At 33.2% G+C, this 14,998-nt stretch overlaps 2 protein-coding genes across 3 annotated transcripts in view; one reads left to right on the top strand and one right to left on the bottom strand.

Annotated features, from left to right (window-relative positions):
- Nucleotides 1-14,998, top strand: part of LOC145292081 (serine/threonine-protein kinase Nek7-like) — a 67,493-nt gene that overhangs the window by 3,247 nt on the left and 49,248 nt on the right. The window contains exon 1 of one of the 2 annotated variants that reach the window (XM_080138149.1): nucleotides 10,264-10,498. The exons of the other annotated variant lie outside the window; for it this stretch is intronic. The gene's annotated coding sequence lies outside the window, so the exon portion shown is untranslated. Of the gene's footprint in view, nucleotides 1-10,263; nucleotides 10,499-14,998 lie in introns of those variants that run through there. 2 annotated transcript variants of the gene reach the window in all.
- Nucleotides 1-14,998, bottom strand: part of LOC145292082 (cytosolic iron-sulfur assembly component 2A-like) — a 103,411-nt gene that overhangs the window by 48,160 nt on the left and 40,253 nt on the right. The window lies entirely within an intron of this gene.

Genomic DNA, 14,998 nt, shown 5'->3' with positions numbered 1-14,998 from the left:
GTCCGAAGTGACTCACATTATGCCTAACTGTAGGTGCCAACATTCCCGCTGAGAACACCATGAACATATATGGATCCTTTTGAAGAAAAGAGAACTACCACCCACTCCAACAATAGGAATTTATACTACCGGCTCCATGATATGGAAGCAAAACTGGTCCACCGTTTTGCAATTGAGCTGTACCATGACGAATGACTTTTCTTTACTGTTGTTATTGAATAAATTTTGAGTTGAAGGTATGGCTTTTGTAATTTCTAGTTTTCTTTTGCCTCTGCCAGAGAGTAAATTGGTTTGTGAGAATTAAATTTCTCACAATATATAACAGAATGTTACTAAAGGCAAATTAATCTTTTATTTAGCTGGATTAGATTTTAGCGTTTTTACTTACTTTTAACTGTTTATTCGGTTAAAAAAACAACAACAAAAAACGTGTCGAGCATTACACAAGGACATTAAAAAATAACCACAGTGTGTCTCTTGCAGCGGGTTGGCACATCTTTTGAAGTCTCGACAATTACCTAAAAATAAAAGTTTATACAAAATGCTCTTAGAAACCCACCTAATAAATGTTACAGTGACATTTGTTGGGTGGGTTTCTACCACTGTTTTATTTTAAAGTCATATAACTACAATCCTGAGTATTAATGCAGAATTCTGAATCTATTCTAGAAATGGCTGAAACATCGATTTGAAAATCGCGACAAAATGTAAAAAGGGATGATGCATGTAAAGATGTAGGGATTAAAAAAAACTGTTTAGTCCGTCAAAAAAAGAAAAGTAGTTTACAAAAATAAAAAAGGTAGGAAGGCCTTTTAAATCGTAAACTATTTCAACCATTTTCCAGGGCTGACTCAGTCATGTGTATTGACTGAGAATCCTGGCTCTGTAAGTACTGAAATTCTCTGAATACCCATAGAAGTTTTTTATTTATTTATTTTTTTTTTTTATTATGCTTGCAACCTGATGGTTAGTGGTAAAGTTAAGGACTGACATTTTTCTTTTTTAAACATGATTTAACTACAAACAAGTTTCAAATGAAAGAGTGACAATGTATATCCATAAATAATGAATTTTTTTTTTTACTTTTTTTTTTTTTTTTTTACATGGGGATCTCCACTTATCAAGGCCCATAAGCCACTCGGGGATAAGGGTTATTTTGTGTACAATAATCAATGGGATAATATTGTAGTAATAGTTGGTATTGGATATTTGATAAAGCGTCTTACTTAAGGGGGCGATTAATCAGGAATTTGTTTATGTTGGACTTGAATACGTCCAAGTTGTAGTCAGGTGGGAAACAGGCAAACGGAAGAGAATTCCACAGGCGTGCACTTGTCAGAAAAAAGCTATGTTCATGAAATCTACGTTTTGATTTAGGCACAGATAAAGAGTGGAGGAAATTACTGACAGTGGTTTTAGCTAGACGGGTGTTTATCATGAAGGATTGGCAAGAGGGGACCAGAGATTGGAGCTCGGACGAGCACTTGTCATGGAAATAACGATAAAACAAAGACAGGCTCGCAACGTCTCTTCTGTAGGAGAGAGGTTGCAGGGAAGAGAAGAGAGCATCCCCCACTAAGCTACGAAGTCTATTTTGTACTTTGTCAAGGCAGGATAGGCTGTTTTTTGAAGCTCCATCCCAGATGTGGCAGCAGTACTCCATCTTTGGACGTACTTGGCTTTTATAGAGATAGAGAATTGCATCAGTAGTGAGATATCTTCTGGAGTGGTAGAAGGATCCTACCATTTTCCCAGCATCCCTGGCAACAGACTTTATATACGTGCTCCATTTCAGATCAGAAGTAAAGGTCAAACCCAGGAGCTTGTCAAAACATGAAGCCTCCCCAAGACGAGAGCCATCCGTTTCAATTGATGCTAGATGAGGAACAGAGTGTTGATGATGTAAAGTTAGGAGCTTGGTTTTAGATGCATTAAAAGTAACCAGCCATCTCTTCCCTCACTGAATGACACGCTCAAGATCAGAGGAGAGGGAATCAGAGAGAGCTTTGTCATTTACGGCCTTTGATGTGTTGCCGTAGATGGTCGTGTCATCAGCATAGATGTCAACGAATGAATTTAGTATGTGCTTTGGGAGATCATTGATATAGATCAGGAAGAGAGTTGGGCCCAGGATGGACCCCTGGGGGACTCCAGCATTAATACTGTGGGCCTCAGATTTCTGCCCATCAACCACTACTCTTATGAACCTATCACAGAGAAATGATTTAATGACCGAGGAAACATTTCCAGTTATACCGTAGCTGGAAATCTTGTGAAGTAGGCCCTTATGCCAAACCTTATCGAAGGTCTTTGATATGTCAAGAGCAATTTCCCTAGAAAGGGAGCCTTTGTCGAGAGATTCACTAATCCTATGGGATATAACAGTTAGCACATCAGCTGTAGATCTAGCAGAACGGAAATCATATTGCATGTTACTAAGGAGGTTATTTCTGCTGAGGTGGTTGACTACTTCTTTATTTAATATGGATTCCAGTAACTTACTCATGACACACAAGAGACTTATTGGTCTGTATTGAGAGAGGGAGTTCTTAAATAAAGGGCATACTGATGAGGTTTTCCAGGGTGTTGGAAAGCACTTCTCCTTAAGGCAACACTTAAACAGTTTTGTAAGTATGGGGGCAAGTTCTGTTCGAAGCCTTTTCAACACTATAATTGGAATGGTGTCTGGGCCAGTTGCTTTACTGGAATCAAGGTTCTTGATTAGTTTGGCGACCTCGTGCACAGATATTTGTATGTTGGATAGGGTGTTGTCTGTTATAGGAGGAAATACGGGGAGTTGATGCCCTTCATCGCAGAGGGTAAAGTTAGCTGCAAAGTTCTTGGCGAATAGTTTGGCCTTGTCTAATGCTGATGATAGTTGGGATGGAACACACGCTTCTGTTCAAGAGCCTGTTTGCTATTTGCCAAAACTGGTGAGAACCAAGCCGCTGCTCAGCTACTTTGGATTTGATGGACTGAGCATATAGCTCTCTTGCATTTTTTATTACTCTTTTACAGTGGTTGCTGGCAGTCCTGAAAGCAGCTTTAGTCTCAGTACATCTATTACGTTGGTAGCTATGGAAAAAGTGATTTCTGTGCGCAATGGCAGCGGCACATTCTGGAGAGAACCATGGCTGGCTGTTAGGTTTTTGTTGGAATTTTTTGGATTGTATGAATCAGTCTATGCCTACAGTTAACCATTTGGTAAGGTCTGATACTATAGAGGATACTTCCTTTTTAAACATGGAATGCAGAGGTAGATCAGATATGAATGTACGGAAGCTATCCCAGTCAGCCATAGAGTATCAATATACAGTACGGGGAGAGGTATATCTGAAGACTTATTACATTTCATTTTTATCTTAACTGATACAACTGTGTGATCGGAGGATCCCAGGGGAGATAGGACGGAACATGAACATAGCTCAGGGGAAGTTGTGAGAAAAAGGTCTAGAAGGCTTGCATACTGACCAGTAGTATCGGGCACACGGGTGGGTTCATAAACAATCTGATTGAGGTCATAGGCAGTGGCAAAATCATGACAGAACCTCCCCTCATCATCTGTCTGATTTGAGTGGGTCAGCCATTCCACATTATGGACATTGAAGTCACCGCAAATGTGAATGGTAGCGGAAGGATGAGCAGACAGGATGAGGTCAATTTTTTCAGATATACTCTTAAGGACAGTAACCCCGCTGTTGTGGGGGTGATAGAGAGCAAATATGAATGCGGTGGTGTAAGCAAGTGCAACCCAGAAGCACATATAAGGTAAATTAGGGTCTTCTCTGGAGATATCTCTACCACACGGGAAGCCATCTTTAATGTAGGCACATATTCCATGCCCATGGCGATCTTGGGGGTCAGATTTAGATGTTAAGTTAGAGTATCCTTTTATTATGAACTCATCTAGGGAAGTGGTCGGCCCTATGCGAGTTTCGCTTAGAAAGAGTAAGTCCAGTTTCGTCTCCTGTAATTGGGTTTCAACCTCTGGAAGGTTGGAACGTAGACCCCTGATGTTGGAGAAGGAGACATGGTAGTAGGGGTCTACATTGGAGGATGGGGTTCTAGGTTTATTCGTGTTTTTTTTGTTTTTTTTTGAGATATTTCATGTTGAGTTTTTGGGGTTTGTGGAACAGGTTGACAGACTTGCTTAGAGTAGGACAGAAAGGGAAAGTAAGAGAGAGAGAAAAACAGGAATTTTTTTTTTTTTTTTTTTTGTAGCACATAAGGTAAAGCCGTAACAATGACCCACTAGTATGGCATCAAGAGGCCCCACCAGAAACTTCTGCATGATCCAGAATCCATTCACCAAATGGTAATACAGCAGCCCCAGTACTTTACACCTGCTGATAGGACAGTCTCCTTAGTGGTTAACCAAGGTTCGGGTCCCTGACTATCAGGCGGGTAACATCAGCCCAGATGAAACGTTTATCTCCAGCACCCTTACTAGTGACGTGGCCACAAGGATAGACATAGAAACAGAAAAATTTCCAACATCTCAGGCTACTCTTCACAAAGTATTACCGACCTGGAAAGCAGCTTTTTCTTCACCCTTTGTCAGAAAAATCACTCATTGGAAATGAGGACTGAGGGACAAAAAAGGAGACGCGAGAGTTACTGGAGCTGCCAATAACACAACCATAGTGTATTATCTACTCTCTATTTGAAAAAAAACAAAAACAATAAATAAATAAATAGAGAAAAATAAAAATGTAGGGACTTATTAATATCTACTTGATAAAGTCCGTTACTCCATTCTCAGTTTAGGAGAATATTTGAAAATAATCTTCCCTTACATAGACATGCGTAAATATATATTTTTTTCTTTTTGGCTTTATCTAACCTCGATAGAGAATGGTTTGAGCATTCGAGCTTTACCTTTATACGATATCGTAATGGAACTTTCAATTTGTGAGGTCGTTTTTTTTTTTTTTTTTTGTATTAATTTACTTTGGAAGACAATCGAAAATAAAGGGTTTGTAAAGATTGAAACTGTAGAGTAAAGATAGAATCTAGGTGAAAGAAAAATTGCTTTTTATGTAAGGAGAAATTGAGTATATGTTTTAGTTGTCACCGTATAGTGTGTACGGATGAGCAAGGTGTGTGTTTGTTATGCCTGTTTTGTTATGAGGAGAGTATGTGTAGATGAGTTTGGTTATCGGTGTGTATATACTGTGGCTATGTTTATTAGTTGGTATGCATCGATCGAAGATCTTCAGCCCCAAAATGCCTAGAAAGGTTATGCCAGGTCTGAAAGAATAAGCAAATACTGTGTTTGGGGTTTTTATAGTATGCACACATTTTGGACGGAGAATATTCTCACTTCTGTGGCTGGTTGAAAGAAACTTCTGATTGGATATATATAGTCTGTTTATTATGCGAACATTATTGATTACATATATGCATACATGTTTTAGTGAAATCCTAATTCAAGGAGACCACCTTATCAGACAAAAAAAAAGTGATATTGAAAAGAGTCAAGATTACATTTGTTTTTATAGGATATTTTATAGGTTTATATACCTATAAAATATATTTATACTCTAGTATTAAGGAAAAGATAAACAACCCTACCATTGAAATTAAGTTTATATATAGATATGAAAACCTTTGTGCTGTAATTACTAAAGACACCACAGTAGTGGAAAATATCTTCCAATATACCACCATTATTTAAATCATAAAAATAGGCTTTTTATCTTTTCACTGGCTGTTAATTTAATCATATGGATATATATCTTATAAATAAACAAATAATAAATAATTTGAGAACAAGAAGCAAATGAACTGAAAAAAAAAGCAAGGAATAAAATAAATGTCTATTAACAATAAAATAGACAGCTAATGTAATTGCCACCATAAAAAAAAACAACCATAAAAATCAAAGATAGGGAAGGTAAGTTTTTACTTCAGCTCAAAGTAAAAACTTAAGCCAATAAACAACTGCCAAGTTAAAATAATACCAATACCCCCATCTACTATGGCTTGACCACATGAGATCGTGCTTGCTCCCTCTTTCTTATCCTCCCCCACCCTACTCCCTTCCTTCACCACACTTCCCTCCAAAACTCCTATTGCCCACATTCACAAAGTATACATCGTGCTTTCTTCCAAAGCGGAAACCACAGTCAAATTATCCTATAAAAAACGAATATAATCTTGACTCTTTTCAATATCGCTCCTTTTTGTCTGATGAGGTGGTCTCTTTGAATTAGGATTCCACTGAAAGGTGTATGCACATATGTAACCAATAATGTTTGTATAATAAACAAACTATATACCAGCTCTGTCTTCCATTGAGCACTCTTTAATAACCACACAGGTTTCATTGGATTTACCTCTAGGAAACCAATCTATACAACCATTATATATATATATATATATATATATATATATATATATATATATATATATGACAAGTCTATATTTCAAATTTCATGATGTTAACCGTCTTACAACTTATTCCTTTAATTACATTGACATTTACAATTAAAGGAATAAATTGTAAGATGATCAACATCATGAAATCTGGAATATAGACTTTTTAATGCTGTAATTACATTGCGCTTTATAAATTAAAATTAAGTATATAAAAAAAGGTGAAATATAATTGAAAAAAATCATATTTCCACAGGTGTGTGTGTGTGGGTGTGTATATATATATATATATATATATATATATATATATATATATATATATATATATATATATAGTAGTGGGCTGGCAAGGCCACAGGGGAGACAACCAAGCAAGAAAAAAAAAGAAAACCCTAAGCAAAATTCATCTACTATTCATTTGTATATATAGTGTCATTGCCATGACACTATGTATATAAATGTAGGCATATTCGATTGGTGTGAAAATATAGGTTCTTTTTAAGAAGTGTGGTGTGGTTTGCTTGAAGCATTGTTAAATAATAAAAGGTATTTTTGAAGGCTTTCAATACAGGAACGTACAATTTTTAGGAGCAGATGAATAAATAAATGAATGATAAATAATTCAATAATTTTTTTATATATTTTTTATATTTATTTATTTATCTAACTGAATTTTTTTTTTTTTTAAGTACCATCCACAGTTAAAAAAGTATTCCGGTAGATAAATAAATAAATATAAAAAAATAATATATATATATATAAAAAAAATTATTGAATTATTTATTTATTTATTTGCTTCTAAAAACTGTACATTCCTGCATTGTAAGCCTTCAAAAATACCTTTTATAGGTTCTTTTTCACCAATTGTCATAAAATTTTAACCATAAAATAGTATTATAATATTCAAAAAGCCTGCAAATTTTCATGTAATTTGTCCCATTTCAATATCAGATACGGTAGTTGGTAAAAGCAGTTGCCCTTTTCAAGTCAACTGCTTTTACCAACTACCGTATCTGATTTTCAATTCTTGCTGCTACCTGAGATGGCCTTCTAATTAAACCTGCATTTCCTGTACCTGGCAACATTCTCATCTGATCTAGCGCTTGGCAATGTCTACATACTTCAGGGATACCCACTTTAAATCGCTTGGTAACCTGCCTATCCAGATGCCCTTCTAATTAAACCTGCATCTCCTGTACCTGGCAACATTCTCATCTGATCTAGCGCTTGGCAATGTCTACATACTTCAGGGATATCCACTTTAAATCGCTTGGTAACCTGCCTATCCAGATGCCCTTCTAATTAAACCTGCATCTCCTGTACCTGGCAACATTCTCATCTGATCTAGCGCTTGGCAATGTCTACATACTTCAGGGATATCCACTTTAAATCGCTTGGTAACCTGCCTATCCAGATGCCCTTCTAATTAAACCTGCATCTCCTGTACCTGGCAACATTCTCATCTGATCTAGCGCTTGGCAATGTCTACATACTTCAGGGATATCCACTTTAAATCGCTTGGTAACCTGCCTATCCAGATGCCCTTCTAATTAAACCTGCATCTCCTGTACCTGGCAACATTCTCATCTGATCTAGCGCCTGGCAATGTCTACATACTTCAGGGATATCCACTTTAAATCGCTTGGTAACCTGCCTATCCAGATGCCCTTCTAATTAAACCTGCATCTCCTGTACCTGGCAACATTCTCATCTGATCTAGCGCTTAGCAATGTCTACATACTTCAGGGATATCCACTTTAAATCGCTTGGTAACCTGCCTATCCAGATGCCCTTCTAATTAAACCTGCATCTCCTGTACCTGGCAACATTCTCATCTGATCTAGCGCCTGGCAATGTCTACATACTTCAGGGATATCCACTTTAAATCGCTTGGTAACCTGCCTATCCAGATCAAACTGAAATCATTTTGCCTTCCCAGACCTTAATGTCTTTTGTTTTTTGTGCATTATCATATTTGTTGTTTCTTTGTTGCCATTTTCTGTATTTTTGTGAGTCTTAGTTGTAAGATCAATCACTAGTATCGCCCTCCTTTCTGCAACACCAAGAAAAATAAATAGAAAATCATCCCACACACATATTTCCCCAAAACCTCTAGTCGTGATGGAGAGGAGACTAAAAACTAACTGCTATGGTTTCAAATGATCTGAAATAACAGCAAGGGAAAACTTGGTTCCAAATATTTCTCATATGTTATATCTCCCCTCTTTTGGAAATAATGGTTGCATTTTTCTAGTTGTGAAAGTTACCCTGAAAAGGGCAGTTTTATTGTTGCTGATTCTTTGACTATTTTTATTTATACTTTTAGTTTCTTATCATATTTTATAAGACATCTTTTGTGGAAAGATAAGGATTAAAATGAACCTTCTCCCATTCTACTTTATAACAAATTACAAAATAAAAATAGCCAAAGGACGGTCGCATTTATATTAATGTTATTGTACAAACCCCCCTCTCTTAAAAAAAAATTTTCCAAATTTATTTTTCATAGTTTGAAAATTGGTGCTGATTCGAGAGTATACCAAAAAAAAAGATAAATTTATAGGAAAATTCTTTGATATATTCGCATATTAGGCAAAGCTAGCTATCTATATAAAAAATTAGAGAAAATTGTAGAGTAGAAATTTAATTAAAAATACAAATCAGTTTTATCCCATGTTTCAGATTTTTCTATTGTCACCAACACCTTTTATGTCTTTAAAAGGGAGAGCAGGGGAGATAAGTCAATAAATACATTCTTACATTGTCTTCTATTTTATTATCATATACTTAGATGTCCTACTATTTCAGAATATTGCGTGTCATATTCAAAATGCTTCCCTAGTGGTCTTGCTACCAATGTGCAAATTTGAATATATCAAACAGTTCTTGGGTGCTCTTTATGATCTGCACTGACCAGACACTCCCCTTGATAGGAGATTCTTTACGTAACATTATTCACTGGAATAATGTAAATAACAAGTCAGTAATTAGACTGCAGAACTCTGCCTGGCAATATAAAGTTGGGCCAAAGCGCTATCTTAGCCTTGCAGTATCCCAGAAGTATTCCAGAAGTTATGCCATAAAAACATCGATGACTGATCAAATTCTGAATTCATTAAAAAAAAAAAAAATTTTAGATAGTAAACTACTTAATAAAACTTCTGCATAATATAAAATTTGTATTATTAATTAACCCATTTTAGTGAGGATTATTATCTAAAGAAGGCCCTCTCAAGGTATGACAATTATTACCTCTACTAAGGTTATGTTTTCGATCAAGTTTATTGGTTTGTTACTGTTTCTGCATGAATAAACATTCATTCACATCGCTTGATCAATTGCCACCAAGCTTCAAAATGTTAATCTTGGTCTTAGAACTTATTTAATTTGAGGATATCTGGATCACTGAAAAGTTGAAATTTATGTTCATTAGAGATAGACTCGCTACTTGGTCCCGAGTATAGTCTCAAATCTTATATGACCTTAATATTTGACCATGATCTTGAAAAGTTTGGTTATGGTTGAAATTTTCAATTTCAGATTTTTCAAATTTGATGTATGGATCTGATGCTCTTTTTTATAACAGTAAATACTATGCAAAATTTCGGCCTGATCATATAGTTTTAGAAATGTCTATGTTTCCATGACATCGTAGATACTTAATATAATATAGAGAAGTAAAGTTTAACTGGAACTTTAGCCCATCCATACAATGTCGGGCAGTTATGCAATCTCATAACTGACATGTTCCTGTTTATATAATTCTAATGAGTAATGTTATGCAAAGAATCCCCTGTCAAGTTGTATGTGTGTAATTGAATGTTTTCCATCAGTATTAGACAAGTCTGTACATGTTTGTTTTATTGAATGACAAGAGTAACAACTATTTTTATGGAGATTGAAAAGAGAAAGAATGAAAGACAAATTTTCACAACTTTTTATGGTTAAAACAAGCAACGTTCAATTTGCAATTTTTTTTTTTTTTTTTTTTTAATTACTTTCAACATTTTTATCATTTGCTTTTAACCTTTTAAAATGATCGACTAATCTTTGTATTGTCAGACATCTGCACAACTTCTCGTACATCAAGGATTGTTCTTGTTTGTGCACCAACCAATATGTAAGTTTAATCGCAAACGGAAAAAGGCAAACAAACTATTATGCCTAATGGCTGCTTTTGTTTTGTTAATTTCCTGTATCTATAACAACGTCTGTCGTTTAACTGTTATGTTTATGCATTATTACTAATATGATAAAACAGATCTACCAGACATCACACTTTTCTTACACTTGTATAATTTCCTAGAAATATTTTTCTTAGTTAATTTTCCTCAGTTTTCTGATAATTTTGTCAAAATTTGAACATTATTTAATCTTTTTTACAAATAAAAGTGGCGGGGTAGATTAAATTAAATGGATGCTCTTTTATTTTTTTTTTCATTACAATTTCTTAATTGTGCCGAGAAAATTTAAAACAAATATATTTTTTTACTTTAATTTTTGACTAACAGACCATCCGGCATTGCCTGGTTTCAAAATATGCTTAAATATATTTTAATTCATGCAAATTTCGTATTTATTATAGAGCAAATTAACCCTAATCAAGTTTTACCTGTCATAAAATATGCTTAAATATATTATAATTTGTCCAGATTTCATCTATATTATTATAGAGTTGTAATTTCAAAAGTAAAAAAAAAGTATTTGCCATCAGCTAGAATCGAAACCGAAAACAAAGTTAGTATTCAAAACTGGTGACGTTACTACTGTACCAACATGACACGTATATGAACTGATTAAAAATAATCTAAATATGAATGTACAAAATGTATAATTTTTTTTTTTTTTTTTTCAATTTTGACTCCTTAAAAACTATTTTAACCAACTAATGACCCATAAAAGAATGGTCCATAAAAATTCATTCGAGGGCCCTAGCGCTGCTTTGCAACTTTTTGTTTAGGAAGAGATAGTTTTAAAATATGAAGACGGACACACGTAGTGGGTTTTATAAATTAGATTAAACTTGCAAATTGAAATCCTTTCTAAAAATTTACATTTGTGTTGGGTTTTACTAATTATGTATGAAAAATTTAAGACACAACTGCTTCTGCTGATTTTCTGTTCACGTGATATTTAGGCACATCATTCAAACAACCTGGATTCTTATGCGAAGAACAACAAAAAGCAACCAAATTTAATTTAGATGGACTGGCATGCTTATTTTTTTTTTTTTTTTAATTTTTATCCTCCCTCCCCTGATAAAAAAAATCCTTGTAAACAAAAAAAAAAATAAATAAAAAACATAAATGAATAAATAAATAATAAAAAAAATAAATGAAGAAATTAAAAAAAAAATAAATAAATAAAAAACATAAATGAATAAATAAATAAATAAATAATAAAAAAATAAATGAAGAAATAAAACAAAAATAAAATAAAATACGCTGATGAGCTAAGATTTAGGAGAATGAATCTGTTGAGATATTTACTTTTCATTGTCATCTCTTTTGGTAAACATTTACTATTGAAAAAAAAACAAAAAGACATTTAGTATAAAAAATAACATTCACAAATTTAAAAAAAGGAAACTTTTTATTTCAACTTAAGGGTACATTCTTCTTTTTGACTCTTTTTTTTTTTATAAATATTCCTAAGACTGAAAAAAAAAATTAGACTTGTAGCGAAAAAAAAAAAATAGCAGGAGCTATAGATTAAACCTTAATTTGTTGTCCTTAAATATCACCTGAATATAGAATTAGTAGCAGTTGTCAAGCCGTAATTTGTTTAATATAATTATTAGGCTGGTGCAAAAATGTCTTCTATATATATATACATGTCAAAAAATATTTTTGCATCAACCTAATAGTAAAACTGCATATTTGTTTTATCATCTTAGAATATAATGATTCTGAAGAAAAAAATTAAATGCATATTTCAAGAGTTGTTAAAAACTTAAAGTAGAAATTTGAAATATCAATCCAGGCAAATCTTATTTTATATCAATAGATAAACATTTTGAAAACTTTAAATGATTTTTTTTAGACTACTAGCAGGACCCATTTCTCAGTGTTGCCCGAAGAAATATAAAAGAATATTAACTAAAAAAAAAAAATTAAATATTCTTTTCAAATTGCTAAATACCTGTAGTTCTTTGGTATTTATTCATCGGAGCATGTAATTTTTGAAAAATAAGTTATTGATGGAATTGTTTTGCCAAAACACCTGAAAATATGATTAGATGATGCAGACGTGTATGTATTTCTGAAAGAAAGATATTCTCACCAGTAAAATTGTTTTGTAGCGTAAGTGACTGAAATAGGATTTAAATTTTAAACTGCCTTTTAATTATGAATAATGGTGATTACATTAAGTAAAGAAATATGTAATATGTACAAAAGTAAAAAAAAAGTGGCTGAAATAGGATCTTTTTTTTTTTTCTTTTTTAAATGTTAAACAGCTATACAATTGTCATTAATAAAAAGTGTTTAAATAATTTTAAATCTAATGAAAATATATTATTAAAAGTAGTTTTTATTTTAAAATTTGTTTTTAAGAATGAAAATGGTAGGAAATCTGCCCAATTTACAGACTAACTCATCTTTAAAAGGATGGAAATTCATAAATTCAGATCTTTTAAAGATATGGAATTTTGAACATATAACACCATGAAGGTTCAGATAGCTGTATTTACTACCATCTCACTTGGTAACTTACAGGCTAATTAGCATACTAATTAGCATATTTCAGTTTTATTTTAACGGTTTTAAGTAGAAACATAAAAACAGCTAAGAAAAATGGTAAGTAATGAAGTATCATAAGGACAGTGTCATTATCACATCATGAGAAATCCAAAATGGCGACCATGACACAATTCAAGAAATTATCAACAAAATATGGCTTGTAGCATGTCAAATGAAAGGAAATTTTGCACTTGTTTTCAGGTATATCAAACTAATTAGCATAATTAAGTTTCATTTTAACTACTTTAAATTGCCATGACAATTATTGGGTGGGTTTCTAACACTATTTTGTATAATTTATTTTTAAGTCATTGTCGTGACTTCAAAAATTTCAAGAGACATCGCGGCCATTTTTTGTTTTTATGTAACGCTCAACACTATTCGCTTTTCGAACAATAAACACAGCACCAAAAATTTATCGAGGTCGGTAGAAGAGTAACTTATCTTGCCTTTGGTAACATTTATTTGTCATTTGTTTTTAATCACTTTTTCATACTGCTGTGGATTGTATAACAAACCCAATGTTATCATAGGTAAGCTAAGTTAATCTTTTACTTAACTCGTTAAGTGGTTTGTGTGTTTTAACTCATTTAAAAACGTTTTTTTACTTGAGTAAACAAGAAACTGGTGTCGAATGAAGCTGTTTGAATTAAAATTAAGCAATTTTTTAATGAAATTATAGTGCTATTTTTGTTATCCTATTTTCAAGTTAAATTAAAGTTTTACGATACTCTTTTTGATTACATTGTTTATGTGAAAATATAGAATAGTTACAAATTAAATAATTACGTTAGTACAATATAATTATAATTTATTAAATTGTTAGGTGAAAATACAGGATAGTTACAAAACATTTTATCCTTATGATAAGAATGGGTTTCTGAATAAAGTGTTTCAGAAGTTTGGGGGGACTGTTTTAGAGTTGTTACCCCCCCCCCTCACACTCACTTAAAAATTTATCCAAAATTCAGGAAATCAACCAATTTTAATGAAATGTTCAGTATTTATTTTCAGTAACACAAGCTATCTATCTATATATCTATAAAAGTGAACGTGTCTGTCTGTGTGTCTGTGTACATTTTCCTTCGCAATAACTCTGTTAATTTTCAGTCTACAGACTCGAAATTTGATATACAGGGTACTGAGATTTGGGAAAATCGATGTGATCGGTTTTCGGCCAGAAATTTGGCTGTTAAGGGGTCAAAGGTCAACGATTTGACCTTTGAGAACTCTACCAAACTCCTTCAACAATTTTGGGTCTAAACACTTGAAATTTTAGATATAGATTTCTTAGACATGAATCTAACTTAATAACTCGATTTGAGCCCAAAACAATAAATTTTAAGGGGTTATAATAGGGGTCAAAGTTAAAAAAAATTGACCATTTTTTTTGCTCAGCATACACCTCCAAACACCTGGGCAACGCCGGGCACCCATGCTAGTATATCTATAAAAGTGAACGCGTCTGTGTACATTTCCCTACTCAATAACTTTGTCAATTTTAAGTCTACAGACTCGAAATTTGATATACAGAGTACTGAGATTTGGGGAAATCTTTGTGATCCGTTTTCGGCCAGAAATTTGGCTGTTAAGAGGTCAAAGTTCAACGATTTGACTCTGGAGAACTCTACCAAACTCCTCCGACAATTTTAGGTCTAAACACTTGAAATTTTAGATATAGGTTCCTTGGACATGGATCCAACTTAATAACTTGATTTGAACCCAAAACAATAAATTTTAAGGGGTCACAATAGGGGTCAAAATTTTTTAAAGATTTGACCTCTACAGTCTCTACCTAATTACTCAGACAATTTTTGGTCTAAACATTTGAAATTTTACATAAAGAGTATTCAGAGATAGGGCAAGCTTTTTCATTGGTT

The sequence above is a fragment of the Euprymna scolopes genome, chromosome 13 (assembly GCF_053919585.1).
Source record: "Euprymna scolopes isolate OS-2025 chromosome 13, ASM5391958v1, whole genome shotgun sequence".
NCBI lineage: Eukaryota > Metazoa > Mollusca > Cephalopoda > Sepiida > Sepiolidae > Euprymna > Euprymna scolopes.
This window is presented reverse-complemented; position numbering and strand designations above follow the sequence as displayed.